The following is a 20,747-nucleotide window of genomic DNA, read 5'->3' as shown; positions in this document are numbered from 1 at the left end:
ACACACACACACACACACATCTCCTTGTCATTTTGGCTCTGTTTCTCTAGAGGACCCTGATTCTAGCACAAATAATACTAAGAAAAGAATTTATCACTCAAGACTAAAGACACAATCTGCCATTCCACTTCAGAATGACATAGTCCTGCCCTACTCCTATATGTGAAGAACTCCAAAGTTTTGCCATAACTACTTAGAATTTATGGCTATGTTTCTATAGTCTTATAGGATACCCAGGTCATGTTAATTGAGTTATTGCATTTATAGGAAATTAAAGATGAAAGAAATCAAGCCTTAACCTAAGGAGACTTCTTCCCATTTCCCATATAATCAGCAGTACCTAATTTCACCAAAACAAAATTCAAACACACATACACCCATGCACATACATTCTCTGTGAGCTTTCTACTACCCACTCTGGAATCCTCTTGGTTTTGTAAAACCCGAGTCTACTGTGGTGCAAGACAATGAATGTGTGTGTCCCTCCCAAATATACATGTTGAAATCCAAATTCTAGTGTGATCGTATTAGGAGGTGGGGTGTTTGGGAGTTAATTAGGTCATGAGTATGGAGTCTTCATGATTGGAATTGATGCCTTGTAAAAGAGACCCAAGAGGGCCCTCTTGCCCTCTTTCTAACATATGAAGATACAAGAAAAAGATGGCAGTCTGCAAAGAAGGCCTTCCTCAGAACCCAACCATGCTGGTACTCTTATCTTGGACTTACATTCTCTAGAACTGTGAGAAATAATTTCTTTTGTTTATAAGCCTCCCACTCTATAGTATTTTGTTACAGCAGCATGAACTAACTAAGGAAAATGAGCTGAACCCACCCTCCCAGCTGATATAGCCTGGGTAAAAGATGTAGTTTCACCATGGTCCCTCTGTATGAAGACTAGTAAACACTCAGGCTCTGAAAGTTATTCTAACAGAAAACTGTATACGTAGTGACAAGAAAACTTGTAAGATAAATAGACTCTATTCAATCTTGTGAGCTAAGGAACCATTTCTCATTTGAGTCTCAGTCCTTTTGGTGACTTCAGGATATAGGTTACTGTCTGGCATTAAGCTTCCATCTTTCAATGCATACATGTTAGAGAATGATTCGATCTAAGAATGTCTTCCCAGTGCAAGATAGTCGTGATAGAGTTTTCATTCAGTAATGTATTTATTCAATCAGTGAAAGTCCCTCATCTATTTAAATGTTTCTTGAGCTACTATACTATCCTGAATGTTGTGCTAATGTCCAAGGATATACTAGTGAGCAAAGAGAAATCCCCGAAAACAGTCTTCCCTTTTCCTTCTGAAGCTCATATGCCAGTTGGGAAGGTTGATTTAATCAAGAATCACAGAAATGATTATGCAATTGAACTGTGTTTTGTTGTAAAAGAGAGAAGGCATATGGCATGAGAAAGCATTGAGATGCACCAGGGTCCAAAATGGTCCCCAAGATTTCTACTCCCTGCTGTTTATATCCTGTATAATCCCCTACCCTTAAGCATGGGTAAACATGTAAATGAAATGAGGTATTTCTCCTGTGATTAGGTTACTTGTCAGTTGGCTTTGGGCTCATCAAAAGAGAGATTATCCTAGGTGTACCTGGATAGACCTGGCCTAATCAGAGGAGCTTTTAAAAGATGGTGAAGTGGCCGGGCATGGCGGCTCAAGCCTGTAATCCCAGCACTTTGGGAGGCCGAGGCGGGTGGATCACAATGTCAGTAGTTCAAGACCAGCCACCAATCTGGTGAAACCTCATCTCTACTAAAAATATAAAAATTAGCTGGGGGTGGTGACACATGCCTGTAATCCCAGCTACTCAGGAGGCTGAGGCAAGAGAATTGCCTGAACCTGGGAGGCAGAGGTTGCAGTGAGCCAAGACGGTGCCACTGCACTCCAGCAGCCTGGGCAACAGAGTGAGACTTCATCTCAAAAAAAAAAAAAGATGGTGAAGTAAGGAGATGGAACAAGATGGGAGAATAAAAGGCTCCACCAATCATCACCCTCACCCACCCACAAACACCAATTTAACAACTATCTACACACACACAAAAAGCACGTGCATAAGAACCAAAACTCTGGTGATCACTCACAGTACCTGGATTTACCTTCATATTACTGAAAAAGGCACTGAAGAGGTAGAAAAAACAGTTTTGAATCTCTGATACCACACCCTTCTCCATCCCCAGTAGTAACAGTGTGGTACAGAGAGAAAAAGCTGAGAACCTGTGAAAGGGAGAGCACAGCAATTCTGAGACATTGCATTGAACTCAGGATTGTCCTGTTATAGCAGAAAGCAAAACTAGAAAGAACTCAGCTGACATCCATGTACAGAGAGAATGTTTAGCCCAGCCCTCGCCAAAACAGAATCACCCATCCCAGCATCTTGAACTTCAGTTCCTGCAGGCATCATGACTGCAATCTAAAGTGCACTGGGACTTAAATAAACTTGAAGGGCAGTCTAGGCTACAAGGACTGCAACTTCTAGGAGAGTCCCAGTGCCTGTTGAACTGGGCTCCTGTGGACTGGGAGAGCATGTGACGTACTAAAACACCAGCCTGGATAGCTAACAAGAGTGACATACCTCCCCTAACCTGAGGCTGTATAGCTCGCAGCTTTCAGAGTGATCCCTTCCTTCCACTTGAGGAAAGGAGAGGGAAGAGAGCTGGCATGTAAGATGGAAGACTTTATCTTGCATCTTACATGCCAGCTCAGCCACAGCAGGATAGGCACCAGTCAGAGTCATTAGGCTCTCTTTTCAGGTGATAGCTCCTGGATGACATTTCTAGACACAATCTGGACCAGAAGTGATATGGTTTGTCTGTATTCCCACCCAAATCTCATCTTGAATTGAATAATTGTTCTCACAGTCTCCATATATCCTAGGAGGGACCCAGTGGGAGGTAATTAAATCACGATGACAAGTTTTTCCCATGCTGTTCTCATGACAGTAAATACGTCTAATGAGATCTGATGATTTAATAAAGGACAGTTCCCATGAACATACTCTCTTGCCTGCCATCATGTAAGATGTGCTGTTGCTTCTCCTTCACCTTCTGCCATGATGGTGAGCCTTCCCCAGTCACAGGAAACTATAAGCCCATTAAACCTATGCCCTCAACAATAAGTCCCAGGACAGGCAGCATTCACCACAAGCTGCCTGAAAAGCCCTTGAGCCTTAAGGTAACATCAGTGGTAGCCTGGCAGCACTCCCTGTGGGCCTGCAGTGGCAATTGTCATGATGTCTTGCTTACAAGAAACATATTTCACCTATAAAGTAACACATAGACTGGAAATAAAGGAATGAAAAAAAATATAACCCATGCCAATGAAAACCAAAGAAAGCAGTAGATATACTTATATCAGACAAAATGATTTCTAGACAAAGAAGGACACTATATAATGACAAAGGGATCAATTCAGAAAGAATATAATAATTTTAAATAGGTATATACCCAACACTGGAGCACACTCAAGTATAAAGCAAATACGATTAGAGCTAAAGAGAGAGATAGATCCCAACAAAACAGTAGCTGGAGACCTTAACATTCAACTTTCAGCATTGGACAGATCTTCCAGACACAAAATAGATAAGGAAACATTGAACCGAACCTAATCTGCCTATAGACCAAGTGAACCAAACAGATGTTTATAGAACATTTCATCCAGTGCCTTCGAAATACACTCTCTTTTCCTCAGCACATGGATCATTCTCAAGGATATGCCATATATTAGATCACAAAATAAGTCTAAAAACATTAAAAAAGTAAAATAATATTAAGCAACTTCTTTGATCACAATGGAATAAAACTGGAAATCAATAACGAGGAATTTTGGAAACCACAACAACATGTGTAAATCAAACAATATGCTCCTGAATGACCAACCAGTGGGCCAATGAAGAAATTTTAAAGGAAATTTAAAAGTTTCTTGAAACAAATGATAATAGAAACACAACATATCAAACCTATGGGACACAGCAAAAGTAGTACTAAGAGGTAAGTTTATTTTTCTAACTGCCTATATCGAAAAGGAGGAAAAAATTTCAATAAGCACTTTAACAATGAATCTCAAAGAACCAAAAAAGCAAAAGCAAAACAAACCCAAAATTAGTTGAAGAAATATTAAGATCAGAGCATAAATTTGAAATGAAGAAAACACAAAACAACTAAAGGGAAAGACTGTTGAAAAGTTAAACAAAATTGACAAAACTTCGGCTAAGGAAAAGGGAAGTTCCAAACAAATAAAATTATAGATAAAAAAGAACATATTGCAATGGATACTGCAGAAATTCAAAGGATCATCGGTGGCTACTATGAGCAACTACATGCCAATAAGTTGAAAAATCTATGAGAAATGGACAAATTCCTAGGCACATATAACCTACCAAGATTGAATAAGGAAGAAATGCAAAACCTAAGCAGACCAATAACAAGTAATGAGATCAAAGCCTTTATAAAAAATCTCCCAGCAAGGAAAAGCCCAGGACCAGATAGCTTCACAGCTGAATTCTGTCAAGCATTTAAAGAACTAATACCAATTCTACTCAAATGATTCTGAAAAATAGAGGAGGAAAAAATACTTCCAAACTCATTCTCTGAGGTCACTAATACACTGATGCCAAAACCAGACAAACTACAAGCCAACATCTCTGATGAACACCGATGCCAAAATTCTCTACAAATACTAGCAAACTAAAAACAACAGTACATTAAAAAGATCATTCATCATGACCAAGTGAGATTTATCTCAGGTATGCAAGGATGGTTCAACATATGTAACTCCATCAATGTGATACATCATATCAACAAAATAAAGGACAAAAAATATATAATCATTTCAATTGACACTGAGAAAGTATTTTATAAAAATTAATATCTCTTCATAATAAAAACCCTCAAAAAAACAGCATAGACGGAACACACCTCAACATAATAAAAGCCATATGTGACAGACCCACAGCCAGTATCATACTGAATAGGAAACAACTGAAAGCCTTCCCTCTAAGATTGGAAACACAGCAAGGATGCCCACTTTCACCACTGTTATTCAACACAGTACTGGAAGTTCTAGCAAGAGCAACTGGACAAGATAAATACATAAATACCAACCAAATTGGAAAGGAAGAACTATCTTTGTTTGCAAATTACAGGATCTTATACTTGAAAAAATCTGAGGACTCCACCAAAAACTATTAGAACTGATAAACCAATTTAGTAAAGTTGCAGGATACAAAATCAAAATAAACATAAAAAATCAATACCATTTGTATATGCCAAAATGAATTTGAAAAAAAAGTCAAGATACTAATTTTATTTATAACAGCTACAAATAAAATTAAGTACAAAGGAACTAAACAAAAAAGTGAAAGATCTCTTTTATATAGAATGAAAACTATAAAACATGAATGCAAGAAATTGAAAAAGACAAAAAACATGGAAAGATATTACTTGTTCATGGACTAGAAAATCAATACTGTGAAAATGTTCATACGACCCAAAACAATCTACATATTTCATCCAATCCCTTTCAAAATACCAATGATATTTCTTCACAGAAATAGAAGAAAACAATCCTAAAATTTATATGGAACCACACAAAATCTAGAATACCCAAAGCTATCCTAAGCAAAAAGAACAAAACCAACTTCAAAATATATTACAGAGCTATAGTAACCAATATCTCATGAAACTGTCATAAAAACAGACACATGGACCAATGGAACAGACTAGAGATACCAAAAATAATTCATTCATCTACAGTAAACACATTTTCAACATAGGTGCCAAGAATATACATTAGGGAAAGGACAGTCTATTTCATAATCGTGCTGGGAAAACTGGATATCACTATGTAGGGTAAGAAGACTACACCCATATCTCTCACCAAATACAAAAAAAAATGAAATCAAAATACATTAAAAACTTAAATCTAGGAACTTGAACTATGAAACAACTGAAAGAAAGCATTCGAGAAACTCTCTAGGACGTTGGAGTGGGCAAAGACTTTTTTGAGTAATAACTCACAAGTACAGGCAACCAAAGCAAAATGAGCAAATGGGATCACATCATGTTAAAAGACTTCTGCATAGCAAAGGAATCAATCAACAAAGTAAAGAGACAACCCACAGAATGGGAAAAAATATTTGCAAACTTCTCATCTGACAAGGGATCCATAACCAGAATATATATAAGGACCTCAACCAACTCTATAGGAAAAAAAATCTAATAATCCAATTAAAAATGGGCAACAGATCTGAGTAGATATTTCTCAAAAGAGGACATAAAAATGGCAAAAAAAAAAAAAAGCATTTGGGAAGGTACCCACTATCATCAATCATCAGAGAAATGCAGATCAAAAGTAAATGGGATATCATCTCACCCCAGTTAAAATGGCTTTATCCTAAAGATATTGTATGCCAGTATCAAAATATCTCTTGTAACCCATAAATATATATACCTGCTATGTACCCAGGCAAATTAAAAATTTTAAAAATTAAATAACAAATTTAGAAGTAAAATATAAAAGAAGGTGGAGCATCAGAATGATGCACTCCTGCTGGCCTGGAAAACAGTTAACAGCCATCTTATGGTCTCCCTATGGCATCATGTGGCAAAAAACTATAGACAGCCTCTAGTTGCTGATAACAGTCACTGGCCAACAGCTAGCAAGAAACAGAGGACTTTAGTCATAGGACCTCAGGGAATTGAATTCTACCAACAATCAGTGAGCATGAAAAAGAGCCCTGAGCCTCAAATGAGAAAAGCAGCCAAGCCAAACCTAATTTCAGCCTTGTGAGATCTGAGCAGAAAATCTAGCTAAGCCATGTGCAGACTCTTAATGCAAGGAAAACTATGAGATAATAAACTTGTGTTCTCTTAAGCAGCTAAACTTGTGATAACTGGTTTTTCAGCAATACAAAACTAATATAAACATAGAAGACAGAATTGACCTAGTCAGAGAAGGCTTTCTTGGGGAAGGGAAATTTGAACTGAAATCTGAGGAATAAATTGAATTTAACCAGGGGAAGTATTGGAGGTATGGAAATCAAATTCAAAGGATCTAGATTTAGAATCTTTAAAAAGCTTGGGGTCAAGGAAGCATGGCAAACACAAGAAATATGAAGACATCTAGAGTGGTAAATAAAGGGGAAATAGAAAACTAGGCAGGAAAGGGGAAAAAAATGGCAGCTGAAGCAGGACTTTGAAGACCATGTTAAGGAATTTGATTTTATTCCCAGTGGTCAGTACTATTGGTCTTTTCCCATAGTGTTATCAGGGGTATCTTTTACTTGAGGTTTTCATCCCAGGAGTCTCTAGGATCTGCTCTATAGCTTTTAATTCTGCTGCTTGACAAGATAGAGATCATCCTAACTTGCCCAATACCCTTCAATGGACATGTAGGGTGCTCTATTCTAGACTTACCTTGAGATCTCACGCTTCTTGATCACTTTTCTGTGTCAAACTTTGAACTGAGTTGAGAATTAGGAATTATAGGGAAGGTGGTAGGGGTGAGAAACAGAGGAGAAGAAAATTAACCATATGGTCAAAAGTGTAAAATACTTCACCTCTAAACTCTTATTCTCTTACTTTACGAACATCCTGCTGCAGATATAGGTTTAATCTAAGAGGAACTCAGGATACAATAGAATTTTCCAAAAGTAGACATGTTTCTGTAACATAACATCCATATGATACCTTTTGAATTAAGAGTTAGTAAGTGAAATTTTAAAATACTTCTTTGGCCACTCTTTTATAATATATGAAAAGATTATGTTTCTCATGCAACATAAAATCCATCTTCTTTATTCTAAGACTTTTCATTCTAAAATTTAAATGCCAAAATTAAGTCAGTTTTTACACTTGAATCCCTTTAAGAAAGCCACACCAAACTTGACTTAATGAATCAAACAAACTCCTAAGGTTATTATAAAGAAAGGAAGTATTTCTCAGGTTTCTGCTGCCTATGAGGGAAAGTTTCATTATTAAACACTTTTTAAAAGGTGACTGATAAAATATAATACAAATTACATAAGTTATGGTTCACTAGATTCAGCAATTCTGTATTATATGGAAATTTAATCAATCTTTCAGGGATTTCAGACATATCACAGTAGGAGGCACTTTTGACCTTTCATGGAGAGGTAAGCAAGATGAGGTACTGAACTGCATATTTCAGTGGGTTTGTTGGATTATGTATAATTGTCTTTCTCAGAATTTCTGACCGAATTTGAGCTTTCCTATTTGGCAATTTATTCTATTTTACATACGAAAAGCAAAACCCATGATTTGCCTATTTGAATCAAAAACTTACCCTCATGCAAATCTAAATCATTTCTCCCTTCTGCCTCAAGAAAGCGAGAGAATAAATAAAGGAGAGTATCATGCAAAGCTATATGAATCACATTAAAATCATCCCCTTTGCAAGCCCTTTATATTTCCTTAATAGTTCTGGTTAACAGTACTGATCATAATTAATAAGAGTGCTCTGTTTCACTTTTTAAAGTGTGCCAGTTTGGATGATAAATTGTATGTTCATCCTAGACAATTTTGGCACTACACACTAGAGTTACTAGGAAAGTAACTCTAATACGTCTGCCTAGTTATTATCATCCTATATTGGTATTGGGTAGAGATGGAGAGGGATTACACCTTCTTCAACAGAAATCTGAATAGCTCAAAACACTTATTTGGGTTCTAAAGAAGTAGAGAATACTATGAAAGAGAAATAGAAAAAACCTAGAGACAATGCTACTAAAGCTCAATTCACCTATAAATAAAAAAGATAATAAAACATGAGCTTTTTATGAATAAAAATACAAAAATCACATACAATCTAAGAATTGTGCTCTTTTCTCCATTCTGAGGGTTTTAACCCTTAAGATTTAAAACATAACAACATCAATGGCAAAATCCTTAGAGCTCAACTAGTTAGAACTTCTCATTTGACATAAAGTGAAGCCCCAGAGAGAACAATGATTTCCCCCAGGATTACCCAACTCATAAACTACCAGGAACCACCTTGACTGAATTGACAGTTCTTTCCTATGCCATGCTCTCTCTTGTCTTACAATTAGATTCTATCTACAACTGTCAGATTTTGAGTATATTTATAAGAAGGACTCACAAAGAAACTCATTTTCCATTTAACCTGGCACAAGGTGCTGCCCTAAGAGCACAAACCTCAGCCACAGTCAGTTAAATATCCATCATAATGCTGGGGCATTATGAAGTTCGTTTGTTTTAGCGAAAATTATATTTTTCCCACATGATTTAATGGCTTTCGCAGATTCGAGGTTCTAACTGACGTACCCTGAGTGAGAGTCAAAAATGGCACGAAAGGACAGCCACAGCTTGGACCTGAGAACCTGCCAACTATTGGGAAGTTTGCTCAGCCTTCTAGTGAAAACTGCCCATCTCTACTAAAAGCAGAGAATAGAAATGAGGGATAGGTCAGATAAAATATTCTACCTCACAGAGGGTTTTTAGGGTGGGTAATTTGTTACATCTCTATAGTATGAGACAGTTTTCTTCTGGGGGAAAAGACAGTATTACTATACAAGTCAGTAAATAAGCAGTTTAAGTTCACAGCACAGAGCTGAATGCAGATTGATGATTTTTCAAATAGCCTATGGTAGTGATTATGACTGTGAGTAATGAGGGGAAAAATGTATTTTTCAGATAAATTTTGTAAACCTTTTCAATATGAAAATGCAAGCATTAACTATCAAGAACACATATCTAGATTAAAAATAAAACAAAAGGACTTTTTCAATGGATTTCTGTTCATTTTTCAGCACAAGAGTGAATATTTTATGAAATTAATTTGCTCTATATTTACAACAAAGGACCAGAGTTAAGATGGAAAAATAAAACCAAATTAAAACAATGAGCCATCGTTTTTGTTTTCTAAAGAAGAGGGAAAATAAAATCCTCACAGGTTTAGAAACAGTGATACATTTAAAAATTAATATTGGCAGTTTTTAATCTATTTGCTTGACACTTTCAAGATTTTAATTAAAGAAGCTCAATAAATGTGTAATAGAAACAGGAAAGTATTACAGGTGACATTCCAACCATGAGATCTCTTTCAGATAGTAACAGAAAGAAAAAAATAATAAAGACCATAACTGTTTGAGGTATAGCTCACAGTTCAGCACTTCAAATTCACTCTTCCTTGTAGCCAAGGAAAAATGGTTAATAAGAGGGTAAATGAAGAGATTCCAGCATTTGCCTTTACCTGGCAAATGCCTGTGGCATTGTCCATTTCTGCTCCTCTTGGTTCCCTAGAACACCTTGTACAACACTAGAATATGGCAAATGCTTAAGGAAGATAAGTTGTTTCAACCACTGTACCTTACACCGTAGGACTCCAAGCACCTGTAATAATGTATCTTAATAACTAGAACAAACACTTGCTCCTGCTATACTGAGGCAAGTAAAATTTTGCCCCTAGATTTTAATGGCTCTAAAACCTAGAAAAGGCCAAATCTGTTAAAAAAAAAAAAAAAAAAAAAAAAACGTTATCAGATATTTTCATCTAGGGCTCTGAATACATTCACATAAAGTGTTCCCTATCTTTCCATCAAAGTTTCTGTCGATTATCTCAGCGTCACTGGCTGTGTTTATGCTATCATTTCACTACCAAGATGAAGTAGTAATTTTCAAATGTGAAACAGAACATAATATTTTAAAGAACAAGGGACAGTTAATTATGTTCATTCAATGCCAATATTGTGGGAAAAACCTTTAGGGATTAAATTGAATGGTAACTTTGATCTAATGGTGTCCACAGTCCTACACTAGTGCCAACTAGTAATTCACCTGATTAACTCAATAAAATATTCAGGATGTCAAAAAAAATAATTCTCTAGAATACTTAAACTAAAACATTTTTGGACCAAATGACAGTGGTTAACACAAGAATCTAAAAAGAAAGTGCAAAGAACGTTTAACACAATATAAACTCAAACAGGGAAGTGTTCATATCTCTGTTGTCAAATGTTAATTTGAATTGTTGCTGGGGATTACTGCAAGGTGGGAGTAGCAATGAGACTTGAAGATGTAACAAACTCATTGTGTGCCTTATAACAATCCAGATTCAGTGTGCCACCACCTGTAAACATGAGCAATAGATTTCCTTTTCTTTTTTAAGGGCCTGGAAAGTATTTAACAGGCTATCCTTGGGGAACTAACACTTTTTTGAACTAATTAATCACTGAATGCCACCACTGCTCCACTCCAATGAATATGAAAAAGGAGTTATTGGGCAATTTTTAAAATTCTCTAGAAAAGAAAATGTTGATACACCACTATTGGAGGGCAAACTCCCCTGCAAACATTTACAAGTCTTTTTTTAAGATCATCATTTAAAATGGCAGAAAAAGATTAGAAATATGTTAATACTGACATTAATTTGAACATTTTTTATTTCCTTAGTACTTTGAAATAAATACAGGAAAAGGAGCAGCTAGGTAATTAATATTAAGAATATTAAAAGGAAAAAATGTTTTATAGTAGCTAGAACTGTGGATTAGACTCAGCTGCAAAAGAGACTGACTTCTATTTTTGGCTTGACAATTAATCAACTTTATAACTCCAGACAATTTACTTTAGCTCTGTTCTCTGTACCCAAAATGAAAAGTTTGGACCAGAGGATGTTTAAGATCTCTTCCAGTCCTAATCTTCTATAAAATGTCAACATTTTTAGAACACTTTTTCTTTCACATCTGTGCAGCTTTGTCAATATTTTGGCTACTATATAAGAGTTATGGTTTGGATTTAGCATTTAAAATCAGTATTTGAATTTTCATCATTACTTAGCTAAGTAGATCTGAAGCCTGACACTGTTTGCTCTTTCACATACTTTAATAATAATAGTAAACAAGGCAATCTTTATGAAACCGAGCAGTACCTAAAGGTTGTAACTGACCAGAGACAAATATCAAACGTAAGATACTTTGAATATATTATAAGCATCTTCTCTTCCTGGGACTTCAAAACACAATGCATTTTTCTTGTTCATTCTTACGGTCTTCTAGTTATCTGTAGAATACTAAAATAGGTTTAACAAATGGAAGAGGTGCAAGAATTATGCAATTTGTTACAAAAACTGATGAAGTAAGAACTCTAATTCTTGTTCAACTGTTCACTATGGAAAGCTACATGAAAGTTACATAAGGTGAATGCACTAGATGCAAAAATCTGAAGACAACTGCCAACAGGCAAATGAAAATAAAATCTCTGCCAGCAAGAACCATAAACAGGAAGAATGCTAAGTGTGAGTCCACCCTAAATAGTCTAGTGCACTCAGATAATATATGTTAACTCTCTCAGTGACAATAAAAATAACATTTTTTTGAAATTTTACTATGAATTTACAATAATTGTGATAACTACTTCACCTAAATTTTTCATTATACAGGCTGGAGAGCTGAAACTACATGTTTTAAGTTTCCTTGTATCTAGAATTCCAGACATAGTTTAAGTATTAACAATTATTTGCATTTGCATAATACTTTAGTACTAATCTAAGTCGTGGGGAAGTTGTGATACAGAAAGCATCCATTTTTTTCTGGGTCAGATCTAGTAGCTGTGGTATGACTCTGGAAGCTACAGTTCTAGTGGTAGATCCTTGATTCCCCAGCCTCTTAATTGTAGTAGAGTTTTTTATTTCCCTGACAGAACTGTTTTGCCACCCTTCCATTAGTCTCCCTGAAGGCCCAGTCTAGCTCCTAATACTCCTAGAATTCTAACATTTTGTAAGCAGCTAATTCCTTGTATTTAATTTATTCTTGCTTAAAATAACTAAAGAGTTTTCTGTTATCAGCAAATGAACCCTTGACTAATACAGAATTCGTATCAGCAAATGAACCCTTGACTAATACAGGAATAGTCACAGATGCAGTGCTCAAAGGTGAGCATAAAGTTTACTTTAAAAAGTAAGGATTTGATTTCCAGAAAGGGTTGAATATCAGTAGAACATGGTCTCCAATAGAGAAGCAGATACTTCAGTTACCACATATGGTCACCTGGAATGAAGTGCCCACTGAATATACAACTTTAATGAAATATGAGGTGGTTTCTAAAACATAGTATTATGAGCAAAAGAATGCAAGAACAATCAGGTAAATTAGTGGGTTATAACTGCGTTGGAGGATTATAAGAAGAAAAAGAGCATAAATTCCTTTTTTAAGCCAAAATCCAAAAACAGGGAGTTTCTCTGACTGCCTTAAAAGAATCTCTTATCTTTACTGTCACAGAGCTGAAGAATATTATCCTTTAGTTGCTGAGTTACAACAAAATCCTGTTTCTTTTGTAAAATTAAAAACTTAATGAGGAAAGAATTTCCTAAATTCTTAAGAGAAGTTTCCTTAATTCTTAAGGAAGGAGTAGTACCTTGAGAATTTAAAGATGACAGTTGGGAACATTGATATTTTTGAGTACATAGCACCCCCAAATTCTACCAAAACTCTCAAGTCAATAGATATCCTCTCCCTGACTGATGAGGCTTGTTCTACCTTGTAGGAAGACCTAATAATGGCCCAATATGAGGATATTACCTTGTTAAAAGATGCAAATTCTCCTCCTGCCACACCCTATTTTCTTCCATACCTGTATCAAATGTCATCATGTAGTCAGTTGATTACCTGAAACCTAAACTCATTTAGTCCTGTATCATTTAGTGGGATGTTGGAAACATCTTGGTATAGTATTACTTATAAGAGAGAATGCAAGGCTTAGGGAAATTGAAATGTTGAAGTGAACCTATCTCATGCCATATCTCCCAGGCCCAAAGCACATTCCCTTCACAAAGACATCAATAAATGAATTGTACAAGGAACACCTTATCCTCAGAACAGTTCCCCCTGAGGAACAGTATCCTCCGAAAGTGCAGTCACAGCTATCCTCTCAAGTCAGGAAAGAAAGTGGTATATGTTACCATCAAAATGGAGTCCTTGACTTCACTGGAAATAATGAGCTCCAAATGTGTCAGAGACTTAACTATGATAGCTAAGGAGAATAATGTTACCATAATAGGTATTATAGCTAAAGGAATCATCAGAATGAATTTGACAATAACTAATTGACCATGGGGTCCTTACGGTATTATTACAGGTTCCCCACCATGTTTCTTAAGGATTCATGTTGTTGGAACACTCAAGGCTGGGCAGTGAGCCAAGGCCATGGTACCCAGCCAAGGAGAATGTGCCCTGAGAGCCTAAATATCCCAGAGAGTATCTGAGAACCTACCAAGGAAAACAGTCTCATTGCTTAAACACAGTAGACAAAGAGCCATAAAATCAGCTTAAAAGCAGTTTGGAGATGGAAGTCAATGCAGATTTCTAAAGCCATCCTACTGCCATCTAGAAGTACCCTTTCTGTAAGTCTTAATAAACTCATCTATTTATCAAGCTAGATTTGTTTCAGTCATTCTTCACTCCTTTGTTCCTTCCCGGTTTGAGGGAAACATTACAGTACCAAGTCTTTCTCATAACACTTATAACTAAAATAAATGGGCAGCCTAATTTGATCTATAGAATGAAAACTTCTAAATACAGTTTTTTTTTTAAAAAAAAGGTCTGACTTCAGTCACCCTAGTAGAAAATCACAGCCTCACAACAAGCCAGGTACAGATATGGAAAGTCTACAAAGGTCACCTTCCAGTCTTCCCAATCTGTAGCTATTCACTGCAGAGACAATGCATCAAGGAAAGAGAAAAATAGAACTTTTGAAGATTTTCAACATTGAGTCTGGACTAAAATTAATTCATGGGAACCCAATGTGATCCACTAGTCAGAGAATAAGTTCATGGTACTCAGGTGATAAATGAAATTTTGGCCCAAGTCCATCAGTCAGTTCAGTGTGTCTTCAAATTCATCCAGTAGTTATTTCTCCATTTCCTGAGTATGTGGTGAAAATAGACATTCTTGACAGATGGAAAAGTCCCAGTGATTATTTTCTGATTCATGGCATAAGAACTGATATGAGTCATGATAGGTGTGGTAACAACTGTCCAAGATGCCTCCTGGTATTTATATCTTTGCATAATGCCCTTCCCCATTGTGTCAAGATTAATCTGCTTGACAAGTAGAATGTCATATCCAAGGGTAGATTATAAAGGACAATGTGGCTTCTGCCTTCTTCTTTCTCTTGGATCACTTGCTCTGAGAGAACCAGCTGCCATGTCATGAGAAAACCAAACAGCCAATGGAGAGGACTATGTAACAAGAAACTGAGGCCTCTTCTCAGCAGCCATGTAAATGAGCCATCATGGAAATGGACTTTCCAGTACCAGTCAGGATTATAGATCTTGCTGATGTCCTGACTGTAATCGCAGGAGAATGTCTGAACCAGAACCACCTAGGTAAGCCAGTCCTGAATCCTTGACTTAGGAAAACTGTTCTCAAGTCTAACTACACAACAAATCAATCTTTTAAAACTACAATTACCTCAGGTCAGGAGTTTGGGAGCAGCCTGGCCAACAGGACAAAACCCCATCTCTAAAAAAATACAAAAATTAGCCTGGTGTGGTGGCAGGCATCCCTACTCCCAGCTACTCAGGAGGCCGAAGCAGGAGAATCACTTGAACCCAGGAGGTGGAGGTTGCTGCAGTGAGCCGAGATTGAGCCACTGCACTCTAGCCTGAGTGAAAGAGAGACTGTGTCCAAAAAAAAAAAATTCATAAATCAGTCAATCACTACAATCACTAACTCATTTGTAACTAACTCACCATGTAACTAACTCTTAGATAACATGGGGAATTTCATCATATGTTCTCTTCCTTCTTCCTCCTATCCCTCAAACACTCTTATTTGGGTGAAATAAGAGCAAAATTAAAGCTAAGGTATAACTTCAAAGGATAAAGATTACACATGAACAGTCTGGGTGAAGAGAAGAGAGATGAAAACAGAATGGCAGGTTCTTGCTCTGACTAGAAACTCTGCATTGGTTTTAACCTAAGGTGTCTCTCTGCACCTTGCAAGAAATCATCTTTCTTTTCCCCCTAACAGGCTAGGGGGAAAAGAGTTGCCCAGCCACAGGAAAGATACAATTAACACAAATTTCCACATCCTAGGAACAGCCACCTAATCTCAAACATTCATAATATATCACAGGCTCAATATGTAAAGTCTGGAAAACCCATATTTTGGTCCTGATATACAAATATTCTATCACATGTGTGGACACCAGTATCTCCCAACCCAATATAAAAGGAAATCACCTAATTTCACCACCAATTATTGTAAAATTAGGGGATCATGTCAAAGGAATTAGACAAGAGAGGGCTGAGTAAGAGACATGGAAATAAAAATAGTTCCATAATAACTGAGTATGAATGAAGAAAGAATCAGGAATAACTCCAAAGAAAATAATAACTCCTAGGAATTTCGCTTTCAGTGTTTTTCCATTCCCGTCTCATGAAAGATATTCCCCTTTCTGAAGTTCTCAGAGCCCTAATCCTACTCCCCACCCTCTACAAACCCAGGATCCCATTTTTGCTGCCCCATACTGGCTTGACAGACCTCATATTCTAAATCCATCCATTCTCATTATCACCTCCACAAATGAGCTTTTCTTCATAATATTCCTTCAGCAATCTCTATTGAAGGTGGCAATTGAAAATGGCTTATGATAGTACCTTCCCACATGATATATTCATTTGATTGGCAACTTTCAATCCCCTGAAACAGAAGAGTAATTAATGGTGGAAATTTCTAGGACCAAATAGGTAGGACATGCATATCTCTAATTATATTACATATGCCAAGACAAAGAAGATTTTTTAAAAATATATTCTGCCATTCATATGATTGAAAACTCTGATATCTACTCAACCACTTCCCCCTTTGGCAAGAAAGAATGCTGTCAGAAGTCTGACGCATGCCTTTCCCTTAGAGGTTACCCATTCTTTACTTAAATATCTCCAGTAACAGCAAATGACCCCTTCCATGAATGACACCAAAAATTTGTAAAGTTTCATGCTAATGCCAAATCATAACACCTGAATCTCCCACCCATTGATCCAAATTTTAACCACTGAATGATGGTGATCAAGTCATATTATTTTATCTGACAAGATTTTAATATTGAAAGACAATTATAATACCTTGTCTTTTCCATATTTATATGCTAAAATAAAATTATAATTCCTTCCTGCTAAGATATAATTTTATGCCTTTTAACATCCCATTTGTTCTTGGATATGCTTTGGTTCTGTGTTTCCCAAATGCTGGTCCAGGAGTTTGTTTTTTTAAAGATGAATTTCTAGGTCCCACTCAATAGGACTAAATTAGAACTCTAGGTGAAGTCTAACTCACAGACAAAAGAATTATCTCTCTGATTTCTATTCTCTTATTGATAGAGTATATGATTGTGTCTATCACAATTATTAGTAGTAACCATTTTCAGGATACAAGGAAATAAAATCAATGGGACGTATCTGAACCATCTTCTTATTCCCATGTATTGGACAGTTGTGTCAAGGTGCATTGCTCATAAGTGATCACTATCATTATTATTTTTATATCATCTCAGCTTAAGCCTGCATTTTAATTTTAGATTTTTCAAGTCAAGAAATATTCTACTCTGGAATAGCAGACCTTCAGGTAAGAGATGAAAACTTGCTAATTTTACCTTCATGATTGTGTGCATAATCCAATATAGGAAATAATGCCCATTCCATTCCTAATTGTTAATGTTTTCCTCACATTTTAAGTTAAGGCTCAAACTCACCAATATCAAGAAAACTTCTAATGTTAGCTATGCTTTCCCTCCTTCAACTATTCAATAAAAACTTGAATAAGTTTTAAGTGCTCATTGGTGGTATCAATGTTCCAAGATTAAAAAAACAATTTATCATGTCCTTTAGTAAATCTCCATAGCATTGGGTCTTGCAGTCTTCATGTGATCAGTAAATGAGGAATTATTCAAAGGAGGTGAATAACTTTCTCTATTGTGCCATTTTCAAACCTTAATTTCTCCTGCTTTTCAAAAAATATTTATAAAGTTTTTAATAGGTATCAGACACTATACCAGACACTGGGGAAAATCAATAAATAAGATCTATGTTCCTTCCTTTATGGAGCTTAAAGCCTAGATGGGGAGACACATATTGAACAAATAATTGCATAGAAAAATATGCAATGAAAATTGTGATAGACATTGTGAAAGAAAAGTAGAATGATAGATTACAGTGGGACCTGACTTAGATGAGGACTAAGGGAAGACTTCTCCTAGAAATTCATTTTAGGAGGGACCTGAATGATGTGTGGTGCACAGCCAGGCAAAAGGGACAAACTCCAATCAGAGGTAATAGTACAGGAGAAGGTCCTAAAGCAGTAAGGAGCTCAGCCCCTTTGGGGGAATGAAAAAAGACATGTACTAACATGATAGGGAAAACAGATGATGATGAAGCTGGATGGAGACTAGGTTGTAGATGTGCCAGTTATAACTCAACATAGAGGGGTTTAAATTTATCTTAAATGTACTGCATGGACATTGAAGAGCTGTAGTAGGGAATGTTGCATTTTTAAAAGATCACTCAGTGCTACTATATGCAGAATATGTTGATGAAAATCAAGAGGAAATATAAATGAAGTTGGGAAGCTTCACCGTAGATAGTTTAAAAGAGAAAAATATATTTGTTTAGACTACTTTGATGACAATGGATATCTGAAGAAGCAGGCAGATACACTGTAGAGCTGTATTCTAGGACAATCAAAAAGGAGTAAAAAGCCTGACACATTTGCTTTTATACAATGCCTATAAACTATTTATTTTCTATAACTGCTAAGACTCACAAATATATCTTATGTCTAATCATCCCTTTACTTTTTGTTTAATTGTTCATTTCAGTTAGAAGTAAAATCTGCTTAATTCTGCATAACAACCAGCACAGCATGATACACTTGTTACAGTCTGTTAAATCCACTTGATAAAGGGCTATACCTAACAAGATTTTGGAGTTCCTTGTGAGTCAATACTATAAATATTTAAGATGGTGTCATAAGGGACAGACTTTTAATTCAGTTCAAAAGAACTAACCTCACATTTTCTTTAAATGACATTTTCCCCAAAAAAGTTAATATCAGTTTTGAGTCTGGAATGTGAACCTCATCAAATTAATCTGAAATGTAAGCTTCCAGCAAATACCCATATAATATTTTTAACCTCATTGAAACACATCTCTAAATTTGTAATGAAAATATAAATGTATTTTAATGTTGCAAACTAGATTTATATGTGAAACATGCAGGATTTTCAAATATACGTAAGGTCAACAGGATGAGACTGCAAAATAAAAATAGTCAAATTCTCACTGTATTTGAAGATGGGAATATAAAACTCCGGTCTTAAGCTCTACTCAGAAAAAAAAGAAAACACAGGGAAAAAATAGTGTTAAAGTCATATAACATCCTTTGACTTTAAAAATAATGCTAATTCTTTTCTTTCCTAGAATATCAACCGAAAAAGAAGCAATGGGAATTACCTAGCTATAGATACTCTTTTTCTGTGTGTTTTCTTTAGTAAAGGAATGGATATTGAAGGAAAAAAAAATGGCAGAGGGTTGGGGGCAGGGGACTAAACAAGTGTAAAGAGATTCCAAAAGGATTTACATATATAAAGACAATATCTTCTCCATCAACTCAAACTCCTGTTTCAACCTTGATCATTTCTTCATGGCCAATAAGCACTAACCTACTGTAAAATAGTATAGAAAAAGTATATGCATATAGGACAGATAAAATACAAGCAGCACCCATTTGGGGTGTTTTTATCATTAACTGCTGTTGCATAAACTGAACATACAATGGGCTGTGACACTGGATAAATCATTTGTTTCCACTTGTTATTGATGACATTTCATAACTCATTTGGGGCTCTGCTTTGCCTTGTCACTCGTGAGTTATGAGGTTATCAATCATGACTGGGAATAAATGATTTATGTAAGTCGCCCTATTGTATATTTTAGGTACAGGATACAATAAAACACACACTATTGATTTCTAATATTGTTGCATTACGTTTATCATGTATGTTTGTGAGACTGATCTTGTGTCATCTCCTGCATCAACTGAGAATGAAATGTTAAAATAACATAAGGAAATAAATAAAAATGATTCCAAGAGTTTTTGTTTTTAATTAATATCTTGATAAAGTCATTTTTAAAGTCTTCTTGCATTAACAAACTAACTGTCTCAAGAAAGGGGAATTGTGGTTAAGGGCCTGTAATCAATCCATAAAGTTATGATTAAGAAACAGAAAAGGACAGAGAGGGGCACTTTGAATACAGCACATGCCATCCTGAGAACCTGTTAAGATACTAAGGAAATGCTATTCACTGAGGAACATTTTGCATTGTATATTATACTTGATAGGATCAATGGCTTAGGAACAGGGATAATATAGAAATATGAGAAACTTCTTCCAGTCATTTTAGAAAGCAAAGGGATAGGGTGGAGAGAAAGGAAAAAAAATTCTTTTCAGTGATAAAAGCTTAGCCCCTTTAACTCCACAAGGAATATATTATTTGAAAGTAAATATAAAGTGATCCCCAAAATGCTCTCATTTGAATAAATTTCCTTAAAAGGGGAAATGGCATCTTAAGAGATTGAAGAATTTTTCTTTTGCTTCCTTCCCGTTCCTTCCAACAACTGACTTCCTTTTTATTTTCCTGATGAGCTTAAAACTATAAACAGGGCTTTAAATATATATATATATAAAACCACAAGAAAATGCAAAGAAATTT

The 20,747-nt window shown here is 35.8% G+C and overlaps 1 protein-coding gene across 23 annotated transcripts in view; it reads right to left on the bottom strand.

Annotated features, from left to right (window-relative positions):
- LOC144582184 (uncharacterized) overlaps positions 1-20,747 on the bottom strand; it is a 1,185,294-nt gene that overhangs the window by 867,662 nt on the left and 296,885 nt on the right. For 2 of the 23 annotated variants that reach the window (XR_013534402.1, XR_013534404.1), the window contains one exon: positions 7,421-7,467. The exons of the other annotated variants lie outside the window; for them this stretch is intronic. The gene's annotated coding sequence lies outside the window, so the exon portion shown is untranslated. The remainder of the gene's footprint in view (positions 1-7,420; positions 7,468-20,747) is intronic. 23 annotated transcript variants of the gene reach the window in all.

The sequence above is a fragment of the Callithrix jacchus genome, chromosome 4, assembly GCF_049354715.1.
Source record: "Callithrix jacchus isolate 240 chromosome 4, calJac240_pri, whole genome shotgun sequence".
Taxonomy (NCBI): domain Eukaryota; kingdom Metazoa; phylum Chordata; class Mammalia; order Primates; family Cebidae; genus Callithrix; species Callithrix jacchus.
Note: the sequence above shows the minus strand (reverse complement) of the source record. Positions and strands in the feature narration are given on the sequence as shown.